Here is a 21,003-nt window from a genome sequence, read left to right as displayed (position 1 = left end):
GACAATGACAGCTTTATTTGCATGGCCCAACTTAATTTATAACGAATAAAAATTCGTCACAACGTTCTAATGTTACTTGGGGTGGGGACATAGTTGGTAAGATTATGAATTATTACGACTAGTAAAACCATTCGTTAGAACCGGTCCGGGTTGTCACCGATTTACTTGTTTGGTTTTGTAAGTATATTGATGTCACCCTGCAGGCTGAAGGTACGTACATCTTTTAAAACAATAGAAGACTATACAATAATTAGTAATATAAGGTTTAAATTTTGCACCAATCTTTGTACCGTTGCAATATGTTTCACATTTTATTAGTAATTAACTGTTGCATAAAACTGAATTCTTTTTTTAAAACGTGATTCTATTTTTAGACTCGCGTAGTTCACCTTTCCACACTCCGCATTCTAATAGATGTTAAAACTTTCTTTTAGAGAGAAATGTCTCATTAATTCATTATTCGTCTTTTATTTTAAATTTTTACAACTATATGTGTTTTGTTTGAAACTGAAATTTTATAATCTACATAGACGTATATAGTTGTGAACAGGATAATACAATTTACCATTTCTAGTTGGGTCTTGGTACTCCTTGAGGTAGAAACATTTTCGTAATTCTTGTCATAATTATGTGCTATGTGCTTCTTTATTGCTTTTTTGCCAATAATATCATGCAAATGGCGAATTTAGATGAAAATTTCGTAACAATTTAATTTATAAGAAGAAACACTTACTCCCCCCTCCACCCCCACTACTTCTTCTCTGTTACAGTCACGGACTTAGAACTCTACATTAATCGCGTGCCACGAACCTGTACCCGTGTATTTTCAAGATTGTCTATTATTGTCTAAATTGTTTCAGTGGCATTTAGTAATTGAACTGGAGTATACAGGTCACAAGCCTAGTCGAAACGTCGCTCAGTAATAAGCAGTAATTGTATTCCATAGAATTGTGACCTGTATATTATTGTCTAAGTGAGAGATTGACTTTAAGGCTAATAGAGTATCCTTTATTTGAAGTTGACTTTAAGGCTAATAGAGTATCGTTTACTTGAAGTTTTCGTCTAAACTTCTGGTGTTGACTAAATGGACACTATTATAATATAGTTACCAAAGGTGAAGTTTTCAAAAATATAAAATCGAATAATAAATACGTGAGTTTTATTCTCAGGTTTCTTGAAATTTAAAATATCTATATTGAATATCCAATGTAAACATAAGTATATAAAAGTATATTGAAAGTTCGACAATAAAACTCAGGGTATAGCAAAATGTGACAGGAATCAGCAAAAACTGCAAGATGGAGCAGGCCATTTTCCAATGCAAAAATCAGGAATGCAATTAAATTCAATTTAATATGACAGTGGTGTGTGTGTATGTATGTGGTGGTAGTAGTAGTGCTTGTGGAATTTTAACTTAGGATAAAATCCAAATATTAGTAGATACTTCAATTTTGATTGACCAAGCACTAAAATCAATCTAATATCATCCAATCAAATTACTAAAATTTGGATTTTATCTTAGTTAAAATTTCGTGAAACAGGCCCCAGTACAGTACTAAAATTGATGTACGGTACCATGGAACTGTAATCACATAATAGCCTGTTGTGAATCATGTGACCATGCCTTCTGTTATCAATCATTATCTTTCTCTTGCGAATAGGTATAGCAATAATATCGACAATATCAATATGGTGTCCTGATTCATTTAGTGTTTTCCGTTCCATTTCTACTACGTTTTCTGTCGTGTCACAACAAACTGTAATGGCATGCCGGCTTTTAAATAATATTGCTTGTGTACACACTTTCATTCAGAATCACGATCATGCTACTACCATATCAACGGATTTGTGTTAATAATGTTATATCTCTTATACAGTGTTCTAAATTTGTGTTTTGCATTATAGTTTCATTTTATGTTTATGTATGCTATATGAATAATTGTTCGTACACACTGTCAGTCATGACAAACAGGGGCGTAAATGTGGGGGGGGGGGGGGTACACCACCCCAGGGAAAAAAATAGTCGGTCGCAAAATCAGTGCAGTCGGTCGCAAAATCAGTGCAGTCGCAAAATCAATGCAGTCGGTCGCAAAATAAGAGTAGTCGGTATCAAAATAAGGGCTCACTGCACACGTCACGCTACTCACGCAAAACTTTAGTATAAAATAACCTTGTCAACCTAATGTGTTTCACTCTTATTCTGTTGTGAGTATGTAGGTCTAAGAACAAAATTTCCCCCAGGGAGAAAAATAGTCGGTCTCAAAATAAGTGCAGTCACTGCAGTCGGTCTAAAAATTATGCATCGCCGTCTTAATGAATTAATGAGGTAAACAAATTATGCCAGAATAGATCCCAAATACTAGTCGGTCGCAAAATCAGTGCAGTCGGTCGTAAGATATGAGCAGTCGGTATCAAAATAAGTACTCACTGCACACGTCACTCTACTCACGCAAAACTTTAGTATAATATAACCTTGTCGACTTATCATGTTTGAAAAAAATGTTTTTCATCCCATGGCAAAAAATAGTCGGTCTCAAAAAAAAAGTGCTCCCCGCAGTCGGTCTCAGACTAAATGATTTAATGGGGTGTTTTCTGACCATCAGAATTCTGCAAAATCTCTCCCCAAAGTCCAGGGCATTTCAGAGACCAGGTAAGCGCCCCATTGAGGTAAAGTGCCCTCAGACCCAGTCCTCAAAAATTAAAAGCTCAGTTACATATCGGCACTCAATTCCATTATGCCATCATTCTTCAACTCCTTCTCTGTCTTATACTATCTCATCACTATCATATTCACAGTTACAGTGAATCGCCCAGTTAGTAGTACCACTATAGTGAGTGAGTCGTGGGTCAAAAGACTGTAGAATTGTTAGTTCTACTCTCACAAAACAGGCGACATTGACAGATAGGCCTCAAGATTCTGTCCCATTTCTTATCCTCTCGTTAACGAGAATTTGGATCCATTTGCCATGACATTGACTAAAATTGTCAGGCCCAGTCCCAAAAATTAAAAGCTCGGTTACACATCTCAAATTTTTTCGCGCCTGCGCCGCTCGATTCCATCATAACATCATTCTTCCACTCCTCTGTTGTCTTATACTGTCTCAGCACTATCATATTCACGGTTATACTGAACTGCCTAGTTATGTTAGTAGTACCACTGGCACTGGTGTGTGGGTCGTGGGGCGTCAGACTATACAAAAGTTCTGTCAACTCTTGCAAAACAGGCGGAATTGACAGGGGGCAGATCTTGAGATTTTGTCTAATTGACTCACTTTTCTTGTCCTTTCGTCCACAAGAATTTCTCCCAGCAATGACCTCAAATGACCTCAGGTCGCTCAGTGTTATAGGCACAATCATATATGACATAAACTTTATGTCAACTTAAATAAAACTGCTTTCCAGCGAGTGAACGATCGGCAAACAACTATATAATTATACAATGCCATCTATGTTCTACCGGGACGCTTAATGTTATAGCCAGTATTTTGTTGACATTATTTGGACCCCCCCCCCCCCCATCTAGATCCGCTACTGCACATGTCCCCTACAAAACTCGCACCTGTGGTGCTCGGTTCCTGACTGCGTCACTCGTACTAGGGGTATGGGCATCAGTCGGTTGCATTTGGGCTAAACACCCCCCCCCCCCCCCCGAACAAAATCGTTATGTACGCCCCTGATGACAGATCTACCACCTTGAGTTGACTATGATACGACACCGGATTTGTCGACCTAATTATTTCTTATATTATGTCTTAAAATAACATGTTTACACCCAATCTGATATCACTCGTAGACATTGATTCATGAAGTTGTTCCCCAAGTTGTCAACCAATGCGGAAATTAAATTATATTTCTTGTTAAGATACATTATCACAGAAACATGAATCATTTTAAACGCACGAGTTTGCTTTAGATATATAAGAAGAATATAATCCACAATGTAGACTGCTTAAATTTGATCGGGTACATATTTTGGCCTAGGCCTGTCATTATCATTAATATGTATTCATGTCCACATTAATAGGGTGTCCTCACGATATTAAGTCACTGTGACATAACATAATTATTTCAACTATATCTTGATAACGTATATACGTACACGCCATGTTCAGTCAGAAAAGGGATGGGGTGCCAGTAATCCGAAAACACAGCGAATTTCATACTATACACTATGGTGGCTGATAGTGGCCATGTTAAATCTCGCCCTTTTCATAACGCGACAACACGACATCACGACAGTATTGACGCAATCATACGACACTTTATTCTGTCGTATCATCGTGTTATTTTTATCCTAACGTCGAGATGTCGACTTATTGTCCTAGTCTCTTTCTACAAGTCACAAAAATACAGCTGTACTCATTACATCATATATAGGCCTAAGTAGTAGATTTGATAAATATAAAAGAGATAGTAGGAAAACGTTGATTAATTATTTGTTTTCTCAAAATAATGAAACATTTTGTGTCCACAAGTGAATTATATTTGGTATTATATTTAAAAAATCTAGAATTACAATAGCAGGACCAAAGTGAGTTAGCTAAGTTAATTCCTTGAAGAAAAAGTGGTGTCGGGAGGTATCGAACAAGTAAGCATTCATTGCCATGTGTACGACACCCACCAATATTTATAGATGACTGGAGCGATTGTTTAAAAATGATTTCAGAAGACAGGGTGGGAAGGGGATTGTAAAAAAACCAAATCGGGTCACATTCTTTAAAATCACAGCATTATCATAGTGCAGCACGTCACCCCAATAGTTGCAGGAGTTTTTTTGAATGAGGTGGAGAAAACGATTCGCAGCCTGTGATTGAGTCAACTGGCGTGGTTTTGAATCCCCGGTTGTACGTGACAAGGTGTAGGGTCGCCTGTCAAACCTCGTGGGTTTTATCCGGGTCCTCCGGTTTCCTCCCACTGCTAAAGACCCCTACGCGCAAACGATTTATTGAAATAAAATTAAACCATATGTTAGTCCCGAAATGACCTAATTTGTGTCGAGTGGACGTTACCCCCCCCCCCTCTCTCTCTCTCTCTTTCTCTCATTTGACATCACTAATGGGATTGAGGTCTAGATGAGTAAAAATAGGCCCAGTAATCTTCAACTATGATCACACTCTAAAAGCCTCATCCCCCCCCCCCCCCACGTCACCCAAATAGATGCAGGAGTTTTTTTTATGAGGTGGGGAAAACGATTCGCAGCCGTTATTGACCTTATCGCATATTGGCTTGCATCCGTTTGACATCACTGATGGGATTGGGGCCTAGATGAGTAAAAATAGGCCCAGTAATATCTTCAACTATGAACACACTCTAAAAGCCTCATACCCCCCCCCCCCCACCCCACGTCTCTTATTTAGTTTTACAAATAATTCCAGAATCAATAAAATGGTATCAATGATGTTTGACACAACTGGAAAATAATATGTCAAAAATTGATTAAAAATGAGAAATATTATTACATATTGAATCCGTATCAGTGATAACGTACATTTACTCAATATGTTCCTTCCAATGGATCATCATTTAACATGAAACAAGGAAAGCAGCGATCGAAGAAAAAGATTTGAAAACACACACATTTCAATATGACAGTAGTGATTCGGTCATGCATTTACATTCGAGAGTGTCATGCTTTCTTTGAAAGTAATGATTGTGCCAAATTTGAACAAAGTCAGTTTACATTCGCGGCCTATAGGTAGAGTGTTGACAGATCAAACGTAAAAAAAAACAAAGAAAAAACCAGACCTATAAAAATATATTTCTAAAACTCTTTTAATTTTGAAATAATATTGTTTTCGCGTGTGCTAAGTGTTTCAGCGAATACATGTAGTTACAGAAAGGGTCTTGTAGATTAAGACTATAGCGCATGTGCAGTTTCAAACTTCCGAGACGACAAGTCGACAAGTCGATGATACGACAAAACCAAACTGTCGTATCATCGACTTGTCGACTTGTCGTCTCGGAAGTTTAAAACTGCACCTGCGCTATAGTCTTAATCTACAAGACCCTTTCTACAACTATTCGCTAAAACACTTATCACACGTGAAAACAATATAATTTCAAAATTAAAAAAGGTTTAGAAAATATATTTTCATAGATCTGTTTTTTTTTAAGGTGTTATCTGTCAACCCTCTGGTATAACTACAGACTGCGGAACTAGATGTTCAAATTTGGCATAATCATTACTTTCAAAGACAGGATGGCATGAAATGGGGTTTAACGTCCTACTGTTCTCTCCTAAGTTGGGCTAAAGACGACGGGCATACGCCATACAGTGTGCTATGAGGGAATTTTGCCCGGGAATCGGCGCTACGGCCCGCTCTTATATCGAAATCCAACTGCCAAGGGATCTTTTACGTGCACGCCAATGTGTACACGGGACCTCGGTGTTTCGTCCCATCCGAACGACTAGACAGCTGTCATTGTCAGGCCCTCCTTCCTGCATCACTGACAAGGGGGAACCACGCCGGTAAATCTTGATGAATTTTGTCGGCCAATGCAGGGATCGAACCAATCTGTGAAAAAAGTCGTCTAATATCTCTGTAAAAGATGACTGTTTTCAACACATGCAATCACGTCACGCGGTGTCAATCATTGGACCAATGGCGCGTGCATTGTTTATTTAAGACGTAACTGCTTCGGGTAGAATGATGCCTTTTACTCATTTTAATACCCATTTACGCTACATAGGAAATATTTTTTACCTACAAATACTTTATTTATTTTTCTTATACATAAAAAAAAATTTTTTAGAATTAAATTTGTCGGAGGAATAATGTTAATATTGGGGACTCATTAAGTCGCATCGATGTCATTCTTATCAGAGGCCTAGCGAATATTCACTTCTGATCAGTGTGGGATCGAACACCCGACCTCCAGGCTAGCTAGCCAGCGTCTTGCCCACGTAGCCACGCGATCCTCTGAAAGGATGATACTCTCGGGTGTAAATACATGACCGAACCACTACTGTCATATTGAAGACGGGCATACGCCATACTATGAACGAAATTTTGCCAGGACAGCGCACTATGGCCTACCATTATATCGAATTCCAACTACCAAGGGATATTTTACGTGCCAGGCCCTCTGTCCAGCACAGCTGACAAGACCTCGTCGGAAAATCTGGATGAACTTTCTCGTCCAATGAAGGGATCGAACACCCAGCTTTCGGGTTACCGAACCAACGTCTTACCTGCCTAGACACTGCGACTCCCCCGCAAAATATCAAGCACCAAAAACAATGGATCGAGGCCTAGATGATTACACACTATGAAAGCCTCATACGCCCCCCCCCCCTCCCCACGTCTCTTATTTTGTTTTACAAATAATTTCAGAATCAATAATATAACTATTCATAAATCAAAGGCAAGGCCCAGCACTCCCCCCCCCCTCATACACTGCTTAATCCCCGAACCCTCCATATAAGGTTGGAAATACCTTTTAATATCAATATACCCACAAAAGCACCCCTAATAAGGTTTGACAATGTAATAACAATTAACTGATGTTTTGTGGACAGTTATTTGTGTTTGCTAAATTATGACTTTTTGAAATTAATGCATAGGTATAATACAGGTTGTGTTCTAACAACTGGCTAAAATGTCCCTTGTTTGTCCATTCCCCTATTTTAAAAAATATATATAGACTACTTGGTCTTGCTCAAAGGAGCGGTCTATGGGAGTTTTAAAAATAAATTATTTTTTTTAACATTATGTATTAAAGATAATTGGATTATAGAGCAGGCAACCCCACTCTCCAAAAAAAAAAAATAAAAACAGATATAAATATTACAATCAAAACATAATGAAATTACAATAATAAATCAAATACATAAATATACACATATATATATTACATACACTCACACACACATGTACACACTACACATACACTAATTCATTGATAATTAACATCAAACAACTGAGATAAAATGTACCATAATAGACTAAAATAAATATGTATGCTGCACATGTCTGATATATAAAGATATAGTTAAGATTTTTAATACATGTAGTTCAAAATTTAAACATTAAAGTAGCTAAGTCTCTAACTCAATATCATCCAAAATCTTCAACATTGAAAACACGATTTATTTGTCAAATTAAATCAACATTCATGTTGTGATCTTACCGGAAAAAGATGGGCTTTTGATATCCAATATTTAAGACAAAATAAACATTTTACCATTTGTACACGAATCGTGTACCATAATGTGCTTCAGCCCCAGTTGTATCAAGATACTCGAGGGACGAGGCTAGACACATTGCACCGAATCAAACGGCGTATATAGACTGGAATAACCAGACGCTAGAAATTTGCACTCGTTTGAGACTGCTGGCTTATTTCGCCGAACATATATGATTTGAAATTGGAGTAAAAACGGAAACCATTGAATGTAAATCAGTTTATATACATTCATACTACAGTATTATATGCGTTGCGACCCACGTTTGTCAATTTCTAGGTCTCAAGTGTTAGCGATTTAGCTCCTTTAAATATTAATGTAATGACTTTAATTGACAAAAGTTCTGATTTTAATGAAAATGAATATGGAAAAAAAAACAATATGTACAAGCTCTGTTGATAAGATATGAATTTATAGGCTTGAATCAGCATACAATAGGTATGTAAAAACATATATACAAAGTCATTTTAAAATTTAATAAAACATGTGGAATTTGATTTTATAATTATACTAAATCATTCATGGACCAAAGTGTACAAAATATGCATAATGAATTTGTTATGGTTAATATATGTTATAGCGAGTTCAATGATAGGTTCAATATTAACAAAGATTATTTGAATTGTAAAACTGTTCAAAATTTAAACTCGACTAATGATACAGATTGAAAACATTAGTTTTACTATAAGATAAAACAAAATTATAATCCGATGGAATAACTTGATTTTAAAAATATCAGAAATTAAGAGAAAAAAAATCACTAAACTTCAGTCCATCATAAGGGACAGACACAAAAAATCCCTGATGTAAGAGTTATAAACTATGTGAGAATGTAGCATTCAACTGAGGATAAAATCCATGCTCCCATATATTGCTTTAATTTTAGTAATGCCAGGTTAAAGGTGTACAAAGAATTGGGGATAGAAAATCATTTTAAAGAAAAGGAAAAAAATAATAATACTTTTAAAACAAATATTTGTTGATGTAATAATGAAAATATATATATATATTTTTTTTTTATTGAGAATGTATTGATTATTATCTTTGTAACAATATATAGTTTTTACATTCAACATTCTTCTTCATCATCATGATGATCATCATCATCATTATCATCCATAGCCATCTCTGTGGGTGTAGGTGTGGAATTTTGACAGTCTTTACATCCACATAGATCTGTACAGGAAAGAGCAGCAACTTTACAGGAACATCTTTTTGATTCACCTTTGAAGCTTCTTCCTTTGTTCCTAAAGAAAATAGGAAATATGATAGAAAAAACATAATTGTATGTCACATGTGTGAATTTTATTTTGAGCAATGCAATCTCTAAATGAAATCAAAATCTAAAATTGCTTATTTAAATAGCATTTCCGCCTGTAGCATTTCGCCTACTATGGTTATGTCACATGTGTGAATCGTGGCCGGTTGGGGCCGGGGAGCGAGCCTTTTAAGTAGTATTTTCTTATTTTAACTGCGAAGACCCCTTTTTAACACTAGTTTGTTGACTTTATTTGATTTCCTGGAAAAGTATCTTGGTAAACGTACACAACATCGTTCTTCTCCCAATCTTGCATCGAGTAACCTATACGTATGAATATGTGATGCATATCACAGATAAATGTATAGGCCACTTGAACTACGCATGTCCATATTAATGTGCATAGTAATGACCTCTCAAAATAATGGTACCGTTTGAAATAGTTTAAAAAAGAGACCAGAATTAACAATATATATTGCAAGTAGTATACATTTCGTTATGTCGAAATAACGATGAAAATGTTTGTAATTGTGTCAGGCTTGAGTAGGGTTATCGGCTGAATAACTTGGGGTATCCTGTGTGAATTGTTGACATCAAGATGTGTAAATTGGAGACTGGACAAGCTAGCCTGGTTTATTGTAATTCGGTCAAGCCTTGAGCATTCCAGTCTAAAGAAATTATATAAAATAAAAAAAATCAGATATACTTGAAATTGAGATTCTTTATTTTAGTCACTTACGCGATAATCGATGATGAGATAAATGTGTTTTATTTTTATTTTCAACGAGGGAGACAAAGATTCGAAAACAGATTATTCATTTTAATGCGTTATAGGCTAAAAAGTATTTTTAGTTCTATTGTGTACATCCAGATAAAGTTACAGATTTATTGTTCATAATCTTAGATCCTTCGAACGTTTTCTTATGTATTGTTGAAATCTTGACAATAGTTTTTAATCACCAATTTTATTTTTGGATTCCTTTTAGTTTATTTTTAGTTTTAATTGAGGTTAAATTTTAACACTGTCCGCGGCTCCGTACCCTAAAAGCGCAATACAAAAACAAACATAAGTATAAATTTCATACAGACCGGATGATAACTTACATCGCGAGAGCGTTCACAAAATGCAACTACGTGAAACAAGAGCCATAACTCTAGAAGTAATAAATGAACATTTTTGAAATTAAATAGGCGTCTTCGTCTCACTAATATAAACATCAATTTTAAAAAGATCCGATAATAATTGTAGTCTGTAGAGTGTTCCCAATTATCGTGGACGACGGACCGACGGACGGATGTATGGGGGCTGACGGCAATAATATACTACCACATTTCCATGGGTGCGTATAAAACAGACAGTACATAGGTAAAACAAAAACAATATAGAAAAGTCAAGCAACCCCCCCCCCCCCAAAAAAAAACAAAACAAAAAAAACAACGCATGGATTAATAATAAAGCATAGCTTACATTTGATTGTTTTATGTCAAATAAAAGACAAGCTCGCATTTCCCTAATAGCGCAGGGCGTTATATACAAAGTTATACTAACTTATTTTCATATATCCACCATCTTGAATTTTGATGAACAAAAGTGGTTTTTAAGTTCATATTCAGACTATGCTGCATCGAAAACGTATAAAAAGACATATTACAAGTCATATATATATGACATTAGCATAGTGTTAATACAAAATTGTAGTCCATATTGGCCACCATTTTGGATTTCCGCCATATTGGATTGTCGAAAATAACTTTAAATGCAATAATCAGACGCAGTATTATCACAAACCTATAACTAGACATACACAAGGCACTCTTGGTGTATTTCCGGGGAAAATTATGCCAAAAAAACAGCATTCTGGGGCATAATATAGGGGAAGGAACTTAAAGTTTCGATTTACCCCCACCCCCATTCACCATTGTTATCTTAAATAACCGCGAAGTGAGATTCTGTTAAAGTCTTTTAAAGATGCATTATGTAAGATTTAGATAGAGTACTGACCGTTCTTGCTATTATAGTTTCAAAATAGATAATTCAAAATTAATATTGAAAATTTCATTCAAATTACTTAATTCTCGCTTCTCCATTTTTAAGTTAAATCATATTTTCGAAAGGGGATTAGTTCTAATCAGAAATTTAATCTCTGCTTTTCTGAACAGTCGTATTCTGAATAACAGATTAAATTTTAATCTTTTTTTATAAACTTTGATTAGCCTAATTGGCAAAGGGGGGTAACTCCTGAACGGAAAGTCGCTGAACACTGAATATTTTAAAAAAAAAACAGCTGTAGAATACTTTAAACTATATCGCGTTTACAATAATTTCTGCAAAGGAGCGGGGCAATGGCGGGGGGGGGGGGGGTGTTAACATGGAACGGAAGGTCGTAACTATGAATATAGATAGAGATCCAAAGGAAAGGAAGCATAATTCTAGTAGACTACTCAAGGTCGCAGAACGTTGAATATCACCAGGGTTCGCCCTCTCATGGCCACAATGCTTCACATTCATAGTCTGCCATGTCTTGATGAAGTCTGCATCAATAAACTAGAGATTCGTATGGCACAGACGGTAATCAAATCCATTACCACGCGTAGACCCCTTGGGAAGTTTACAAGTATCCGCGGAGCTCCACATCTGCATTTACTTCTTTCATTCAGATTTCCCATATTAGGACTTACAGCGCTTGTCCCAACTTTTCACATCCATCAACCTTAGTAGCATAAACCATCTTACACTAAAAACAAATATTCATGAAACAACATACATATCTTTTTCTACGCAATTCTATGGCAGATAGGCCTGCTTATCACGTTGTTGCAAATAAAGGATATTATGCTTAATGTACTTTATGACACAACACAATTTATATGGAAAACAATCACTGATTTATACACATATAGAACGTCGTGCTATATCTGTATAAACAAGTGATTGTTTTCCATATAAATTGTGTTGTGTTTTTCTCAATCACTAAATCACTAAATGTTTGTGTTGCAAATAAGTTAGAGCAGAGATAATAAAATTATATGGAAGGAAATTTACAAATATTGCTTTTGTTGTTTATTACTAATTTAATATCAATTACATTGTAATGTGATACTTTGGACAGGTTGATTTAACTAAATTATTTACATATGAAGACGTAAAAAGGAAAAAAGGTAAAAACAAGTTCTCGTATATCAAAAAGTCACTATAAAACACGGTGTGAGAAGAGAAGGCGAGTTATTTTCTCCCTTTGTCATAATAAAAACAAGTTAAAACAGGAGGTCCGGCTGATTGATGTTTGGTGTCATCAGTGCAGACAGAAAAAAACCCGTGGTGAAAAACACCCGCTAGCTTTATGTGGATTATTTACATATTAAAAACTGTTCGTGCGATTTATAGTTAAAAATTTCAAGTCCTATAAAACAATTCACCACTTCCAACAATTAAAATCATATTTAGTCTACAGTCCATTAAAGTTTTCCCAGATAGAAGTTATCTGAAAAGGGAATAAAGAGCTAGCAGCAACAGAACTATTTAAACATTTATAAGAATAATACTTGGCATCAGTTTTTTTAAACACAAAGTATATAGATTTATATGCACTGGCATACTGTTCATAAATTGTTGTGTAGGCCCCGGTTTCTTTTGTCATTATTTTTTCCAGCAATATTACTATATTAAATCATTCAGTAGACTTAACCGCCATACTCTCAGATAACAATAATTCCTTCCTAGCTGTGTAACTAGATATGTAGTTCCTTACCCTAATGTTATTTTTTTTTCTGATATGCTTAAGGCAGCCAAATGGTTTTGCCACCAACCTGGTCTACACAACTAGTTACTTTCCATGACTGTGCTCCATTTTGGGCAACTAACTTAACAAAACTATAAACTAACTTAACAGTTAATTCCCGATTCTGCTATGAATCGGGAGTCGGACACAATGACGGATGATATTGATAAAAGCCAGTCAAGAGCTGCTGATACATTCTGCACACAGGGATTCATCTACTTTATACTTCGAGAATAGATCTCTGCCCTAAATGGCCGCCATAACTAAAAATTAGTATACTGATTTGTAATGCGGTACTCCGTTTCACATCTGCCATACACACAAAGACTAAAACGTTTTCAATGTGATTAAATGGAAGCAGAATAAATACATAACAAAGTATACTTGGTGTTGTCGACATATATATTAGTGTCTGTACTCAAGGGAGCTTACTATGCTGTGGATATTGCCATTAATTCTGCTGTTAGAATAAAATGATACGGATACCTTTTATGTTTACATGTATATTGATAAATCATATGTCGAGCGAAGTGATATGATTTCGCGGACCCCAGGTTACGAAGCACTATGTTCTAAAACACTGTGCATTTCTAATCTTCTTCCTATAATTGGGCCACTTTCATCAATGATAAAAGCCTCTCCAATCACTGATTATATTTAGTCATTGATTAAACGTTTGTTTTTTAATCAAAGTTTAAAAATCGTTAATTAAGAAAAATTCGAGTCAAAGATTAGCTAATCCAACTTTTGAGAATGTTAAACTTAGTCAACTACTAACCTCTAACTAGCTAGTTACCGATTAGTCATAATCACAGATTACTTTAGACACCGCTTGAACATATACTTGCCTAAATAGCGATCGTATATTAATCTGCTTACATCTGCGCCATCCGATAGTCTAGAGAGTTGATTATAGACTTTTCATGTCAATAAATGGCTTAATAATAATTCATATATCATTTGTAGTCAAAATAAAACCCTGTAATAAGCAGATTTAGCTCTTGCATAATTCATCTTTAACGCATCAGTATTACTGTTCAACCAATACGTCACACGTTCCCTCGTTCCGGCTTTGATGTTTACTGTACTACGTCATGCAGACGCGTAGTGACCAGTTCGTAATAATTATTTGCCAATTTATTGGTCGACATACAGAATACCATTATTAGGCGAAAGTGGGGTAATATGGACCCATTGGTAAAACGGTCCCCGGTTATATCTCGAAACCAGGCGGGGGAATGTATATATTAACCAAATGAGATCGATATGCTATCTATCTTAATTTCTTAAAAATTATGGTTAGCCTATATTTCATTGGAAACAATCTTTTGTAAGAGACTTATAAATTTGATTTTGTGAATAATATCACAAGATACAACCGACTGACTTAAAGGGATCCATTTTACCCCATATAGTGAGTAGGTAAAACAGACACTTTGGTTAAGATGTGGTATTGAGCTAAAATATAAAAAGTTACAGTTTATCTGGAGTGTTTTCACTACATGTAAGTATATATCTTATGTATATTCCGTTAGGTTATATTACAAAATATGGTTAGCTTTAATCGATATTAAGACCACATTTTGCGAAGTTAAGTGGTCCCCATTTCCACTCGTTCACCTCTTTGAAAGAATATCCAAGAAAGGAATTTTGGCAGAAGACTAGGAACTGCGGACTGACACATTTGTTTTCAAGTGAAAAAATAAGGAATAAATTTTGTTTCATTTAGTAAGACATTGAATTACCATTATACTTACAGCCATACAAATAAAAAAAATCATGACAATGTAAATATTTTACGTGTGGCTACGCTCAGTTAAATATAGAAAATATAATATGATTTTGCTAATCATAATCTTGGTGCGAGTTTGATAGGCGTTTGAAAGCTATAGTCGCATAGAGATGTAAAATCTTTAGAGAGTCTGTACATTTAATTGTATATGTGGTCTTAGACTCTATATATTGTACTTTTATTCTAGCTTTTTTTTAAATTTTATATAATCTCCTAATTTATAAGATTTCACAAAACAAACAAAAAATAGACTGCATTTTATCTGTAATTTAGTAGAAGTTATCATGCTAAGTTTTATGATGTGAAATAGTATTCGTATTAATCGTAAATTACAAATATTTCTTTCTTCAATATGAAGTCATGGGCTTCTTAATAATACAAATGATGAAATAATATACACCCAAAAGCAGGACTCACACTGCCTTTCAATTTTTTTTCCGCCAAAATGGATAATAATTCTTATGTAAAAAAATTTTCATATTTTTTTTCTGCCAAATAATATATTTTAACTGCCAAAATGTGTGATAAAAAGACAACATGTAATAATGTTATTTCTCATGTAGACCTATTATAAAACAACTTAAAAATTCCGTCTTTACATAATACATTAAACTTTTAGGATTGGGTCGAATCGACCCAAAATTTGACCCCAAAATATTGGGTACAGACATGACGGACCCAAAATATTTTTTGGGTCGCTTTGACCCAATGAATTTTGGTATAATGACCTAAAATTATCGGGTCGATTTTTGTGGTATATTTTGCGTCTAATTGGCATGGATCTTTTGGGTTCGCAATACATGCATTATTTGGGTCGGCCTTCGTAAAGACCTAAAAAATATTGGGTCCATTTGACCCATATTAACTGGGTGGCATGTATTTGGGGGTCGAAATCAACGTGGATTGTTTGGGTCGTTTCAAGAAAAGCAATACATTCACCATATATCACAAGACTGCAAAAAGACCAGCGAAAGATCCCCCATTGCAATAAAAATGGAAAAAGCTTGAAACATTTAATATAATTTATTTTTAACAGTGGTAAAAGATAAATAGAACAAGCTTCTCAATGGGAAAATCTCTTAGGATATGGTAGCTTCCTCTTGGTGGGTTTAAAGGTGGTCTGACGTGGCAGGCTTGGTGATAATCACTTGGAACACTGATGCTGGTAGATCACAGTCAGATCATAGATACAGGGATGGTGGTGGTGGCGATCTGGGTTCATTCTCGCGTTTAGGAGCGGGCTATACGGGCTTATTCTTTCTGGATGCGGTATGCCCTAAGACTTTTTGGATTGAATAAATCGGTGGCACTTCCGGATGGTTAGACACTGATGGCAAAGACTCTCAGATGGTTAATGTCGTTAGCTCCTGCATTTACTTCACCATCTACCCCTTGGTCTAAAGATTAGATAAAAGAAATAATAATATCACTTATCAATATCAGATACTTGCTAAGAAAATAAATATTTCTATTTGCTATTCAAGATAAGACTGTGTCAATAACCATGAAAAGGTATAGATCGATTGAAATAGGTCTATCTATAGTGTGGTCATGGCCTTCGTTAAATAAATGTATAGGTACTAACTCTGGTGCTAATTTTAACCCAAGAAGATTGGATCAGTTAGCGATCTGATAATTTTGGGTCAAAATAGTTGACCCAAAATTTCTGACTAGTATTTTTGCGGTCGGATGCCCAGAATTTTCTAATCATCAAGATTTTAACGCAAGAAGATTTGGTCGGATAGTGATCGAAAAGAGTGACGACATGATAACTTTGGGTCAACAAAATTGACCCAGAATTCCTGACTAGTATTTTTGGGCTAGAATGCCATTGACCCAAACCCAAAAATTCTATAGCCCATTTTTGCGATGATTTACTAAGATAAGATTTTATTTTTGGTGACTTTAGTATTTTCGCACACCGTATTGAACAATATATTTTCAGTATTTACACGTTAATTCTCATCGAAGAATTGTCAAATTTCTTTAAATGTATGTTTTGCGTGTCCTATTGTTATTTTCAGAATCCCTGATAGAATGATAGAAATTCCAATTTCATTTGTAAGAGATGGTTACGGCGGTGAATGAAACACATGCGGGCTCGAAAATCATCGCTATTTGGCTCGTTCCTACATTTCCGACCCATGGTTATAATATACTTTGAAATAAAAATATTAAATTAGGCATGCTCGTATATTTTACCTGTCGTATGAAGCCACAGTGAACAGAATTCAATTATCAAAATATTTAATTCTCTTCGCAAACAATTGTCGGCCAGTTTGATTATTTTAATCTATTCTTTAAATCGAAACGATCACACTTGGATTAATGATTGGGAGTAAATAATGACACCCACACCCACACTCACACACACACACTCACACACAGGTGGAACAGGCGCAGTTGAAGACGAACATAGCAATACATCATTGAATTCCAACTGCCTCGCTTCTTTATCGAGCGTGCCAACAAACACACGGGGCCAAGGGGGAACCATATTGGAAAATTCCGAGAAACATTCTCTGGTTGTTCTTCTGGGGTTTAAATTATTTTTTTTACATAAAAATTATAGAGAAGACATAATTTATCCTTCTCTCTTAGATATTTTTTAAAATAAACTGTCGATTGGATAGGGGAGCGGCCCCCCCACCCCCACGGGGAGCCCCCCCCCCCCACACACACACACTCTCTCTCCACCCTCTCTCTCTCTCTCTTTACACGCGTCCAATTAAACATTTTCAACTGCAGGCGGATGACCACTTAATGAACTAGTATCACAAAATTGTCATTTGGAACCTTGTGACATTTCCTCTGTGACATTGTGATATAGAGATAAGGCTGCCGCCATGCCTTATGTTATCATTAGATTTAACCAATAATCTACCACTAACGAATAGTTAGCAGTACTGCCAACGTCAACAGTGGGGTCACGCGGCCGCACGTATGTGAAGAATGGATTGAAGAATCAGACGTAGAAAATATATGACCGTTTGTGGGAATGGCTAATTATCATTGTAGATACTAGTAGGTTACTTTTGATTATATTTGTCCATGTCTTTGTCCGTACCCACTGGTCGAATGGCATCTCTTCGTTCTTTTGTCCTTAATGTCGGGTGGCCGAATGCCAATGACAGGGTCTATTCTATTGGGCTCTCTAAGATTTGCAATTGGGAACTGAGATAGCGAGTAACAGACTAATATGTAGTGTGCTATGAAGGTTAATTTGCTCGAACAGCGGTGTTATACTTTCTATTCTTATATCGAACTATACAACTACCAAATGTTCTTTAATTTACACCAAACTGTGCACGAGTTCCCCGTTTTTCGAGCCACCCTAGCTGGTGAACCTTGCCAAGAGCTCCGGGGACCGCAAGGGCTCAGTGAGTAAGACGTTGACTCGCTAACATGACTATCCCACCAACCCCAGTCAAAAAAGACCAACAACTTGATCACATATTTTCTCGAAACGTGGGCGTCTTTCGGTGATTGAAGCCATGGACTTCTTATTACACTCATAGGAATATCATGTGCAATGCACAACCTGTAATTTACAGTGACCAGCAGTCGAAATTCAAATATTATTTTTATCTTTCATATGTAAAATGGGTCACGTAATGCCGAAGCAATAAAGAAGGTTGAGATAGAGGAGTCTAAATAATCCCAAAAGAATTGTCTCAGAATAGAGCGCTCTCAATCATGACCGTGATGAGGCATTGAGTGTGAGTTTATGAATGCGCGTGTTGAAAGACCGTACCGGTATACTGTTAAAGCGTTTTGTTAACCGAATTTATTGACCCAGTTTCATACAATATCATTATATATACGACGCTATAACATGTTTTACGTCCTGTTTCCAACCAATATTAGAAACTGCATTTTTTTATTTTTGCTCCAACTGTTTCATGTCAGCTTATATTGAGTGATGGACAATCGCTATATGAATTAAGAACAACATGCGGGTATCATGCTGTTCACATTGTTTGGGGGTGTGGGGGGTGTTTAATTAATTTACATATTTTAAAACGAAGGCTTTCATTTGAGCTAAGATGGTTATTTTAATCTGACCGAGTCTCTCTTGCCGATTTAGGTCACAACAACCCAAAATTTGGCAGCTCACTGTGCCTGAGTGAGTAAAATGCTGACTCACTAACAAGGACGTACCGGGTTCGATCCCTCGTGAGTTTTCAGCGTGAAGGATGGGTTCCAGGCAAGGAACAGTGTCTATAATTGCTTAGATGGGATGAAAACCCGAGGTCCCATGTGCACGTAATAAAACCCCTTTGACATAATAGAATTCGGTGTAGAGTAGGCGACAAGACTTTTCCCCAGAGCATGACAGATGTCCGTCTTCTTCCGCTTTGTATGTTTGTGTTACCAATCGTATATTACAGCCCCACCCCCTCCATTTGTGTGTTTGTTTGCAATTGTAATATGTTACCTGATGATGAGACAAAAGATTTAACGAATTATTATCAGTTGATTTCAGTAATGAATTGCTTTGTTTGGTTATTTTTTTTTATTAAAGGAGCTAAATCTCTTGAATATTGAACTGGGTTGATCTGATGTGTTATTCGATCTTTGCTGGGACAAATTCATCGAAATTTTATTATTGTCCAAAATTAAAGCAATGCAGTCACTTTAACCCATTATATTCTCTTTCTCCAGACTGAATACTATCTTTAGATTATATATTTAAAACCTCTTAAACGAGAAAACTATAATCTTCTATTTATGGTGATACAAAGTACAAAAGGGGACAAATCTTATTGATATCACATGTCTAAACAAATGGGTATAATGTATCTTATAGTATTAGACGGTAACTTGAAGTATTGTGTAATGGAATTGTATATAGAAGTAAATGTAATGCGATTGCATGTAAAAGTAAATGCAATGATTTATTTGGAAATAATTCGATTAGGAATTTTACACGTATCGTGTGCTGCCATGAAGAGTAACTTTTATATTAGACTATTGTATTCCAAATACTTATAAACGTAAAACCACCCGGAATTATCACGATATTCTTTTTCCCAAATTTTTGACCGCACACACATTAATTAATCAAAAAGGTCACGTGATTCGATCGCCGTATCCAACAAGTAGAAAATTATATTTTTAGTTCAATCGTCCTTTTCTTCAATTTTAAGACAGGGGATATGGGGTGTAAATGGGATGCATTAAACTAATCTTTCAGAATATAGAATTTTTTTTAACAACGTACATTTTGAGTAGATTCAAGTTTAAAAGTACTTTTCTTGTTCAAATAAATTTTGTATATGTAATGTCAAAGTTCAAAACTATTTTTGGTTATTTATTTTTGTCCTGTAGTGTTTAACTAGATTAAATTACAGTTTTATTTGTTCGTAATCTTAGATCTGTGGTATTATTTCTTTTGTCATCTCGATCTTAACAATAGAACCTCATCTATGGGTTTTTTTTTGGGACTTAGTTTAAATTTTAACACTATATGCGAATGGTATTTGTATCGTTATCCATCCGGAATCTCCTAATATGTGAACTACTTTTTTCTTAATCACAAAAAAAAAATCTTAGATCAGTGGTATTATTTCTTTTACCGTCTCGATCTTATCAATAGAACCTCATCTATGTTTTTTGAGGGGGACTTAGTTTAGATTTTAACACTATGCGAATGGTATTTTAATTGTTTTCCATGCAGAAAAAAAGCACCCCCCCTCTCCCCCCCCCCCCCGAAAAACCACCACTCACGCACAATACCAATATGACCTATTTGAATTGAAATTATTTTTTGCAACAAAATTAAATGTTATTTCAATATTAACTTTGACATGCGCCCACACTATAGCTGCTATTCTGAGCTGAATATTGAATAACTGTTAATGATCGGTGCAATGGAGAAGAGAGAGAGAGAGAGAGAGAGAGAGAGAGAGAGAGAGAGAGAGAGAGAGATGGTTTGTCTACTCGACACAAACTAGGTCATTTCGGGACTAACATATGGTTTAATTTT

General features: G+C 35.6%; 1 protein-coding gene across 2 annotated transcripts in view; it reads left to right on the top strand.

The window, feature by feature from the left end:
* The first annotated feature begins 17 nt into the window (after positions 1-17).
* The window catches only part of LOC126831099 (sodium/hydrogen exchanger 9B2), a 38,168-nt gene continuing 17,182 nt past the window's right edge, over positions 18-21,003 (top strand). Inside the window, exon 1 of one of the 2 annotated variants that reach the window (XM_050561722.2) lies at positions 18-210. The gene's annotated coding sequence lies outside the window, so the exon portion shown is untranslated. Of the gene's footprint in view, positions 211-17,898; positions 18,039-21,003 lie in introns of those variants that run through there. The other variant, XM_050561723.1, reaches the window with a different exon arrangement.

The sequence above is a fragment of the Patella vulgata genome, chromosome 8 (genome assembly GCF_932274485.2).
Source record: "Patella vulgata chromosome 8, xgPatVulg1.2, whole genome shotgun sequence".
In the NCBI taxonomy this organism is placed as follows: Eukaryota; Metazoa; Mollusca; class Gastropoda; family Patellidae; genus Patella; species Patella vulgata.
Note: the sequence above shows the minus strand (reverse complement) of the source record. Positions and strands in the feature narration are given on the sequence as shown.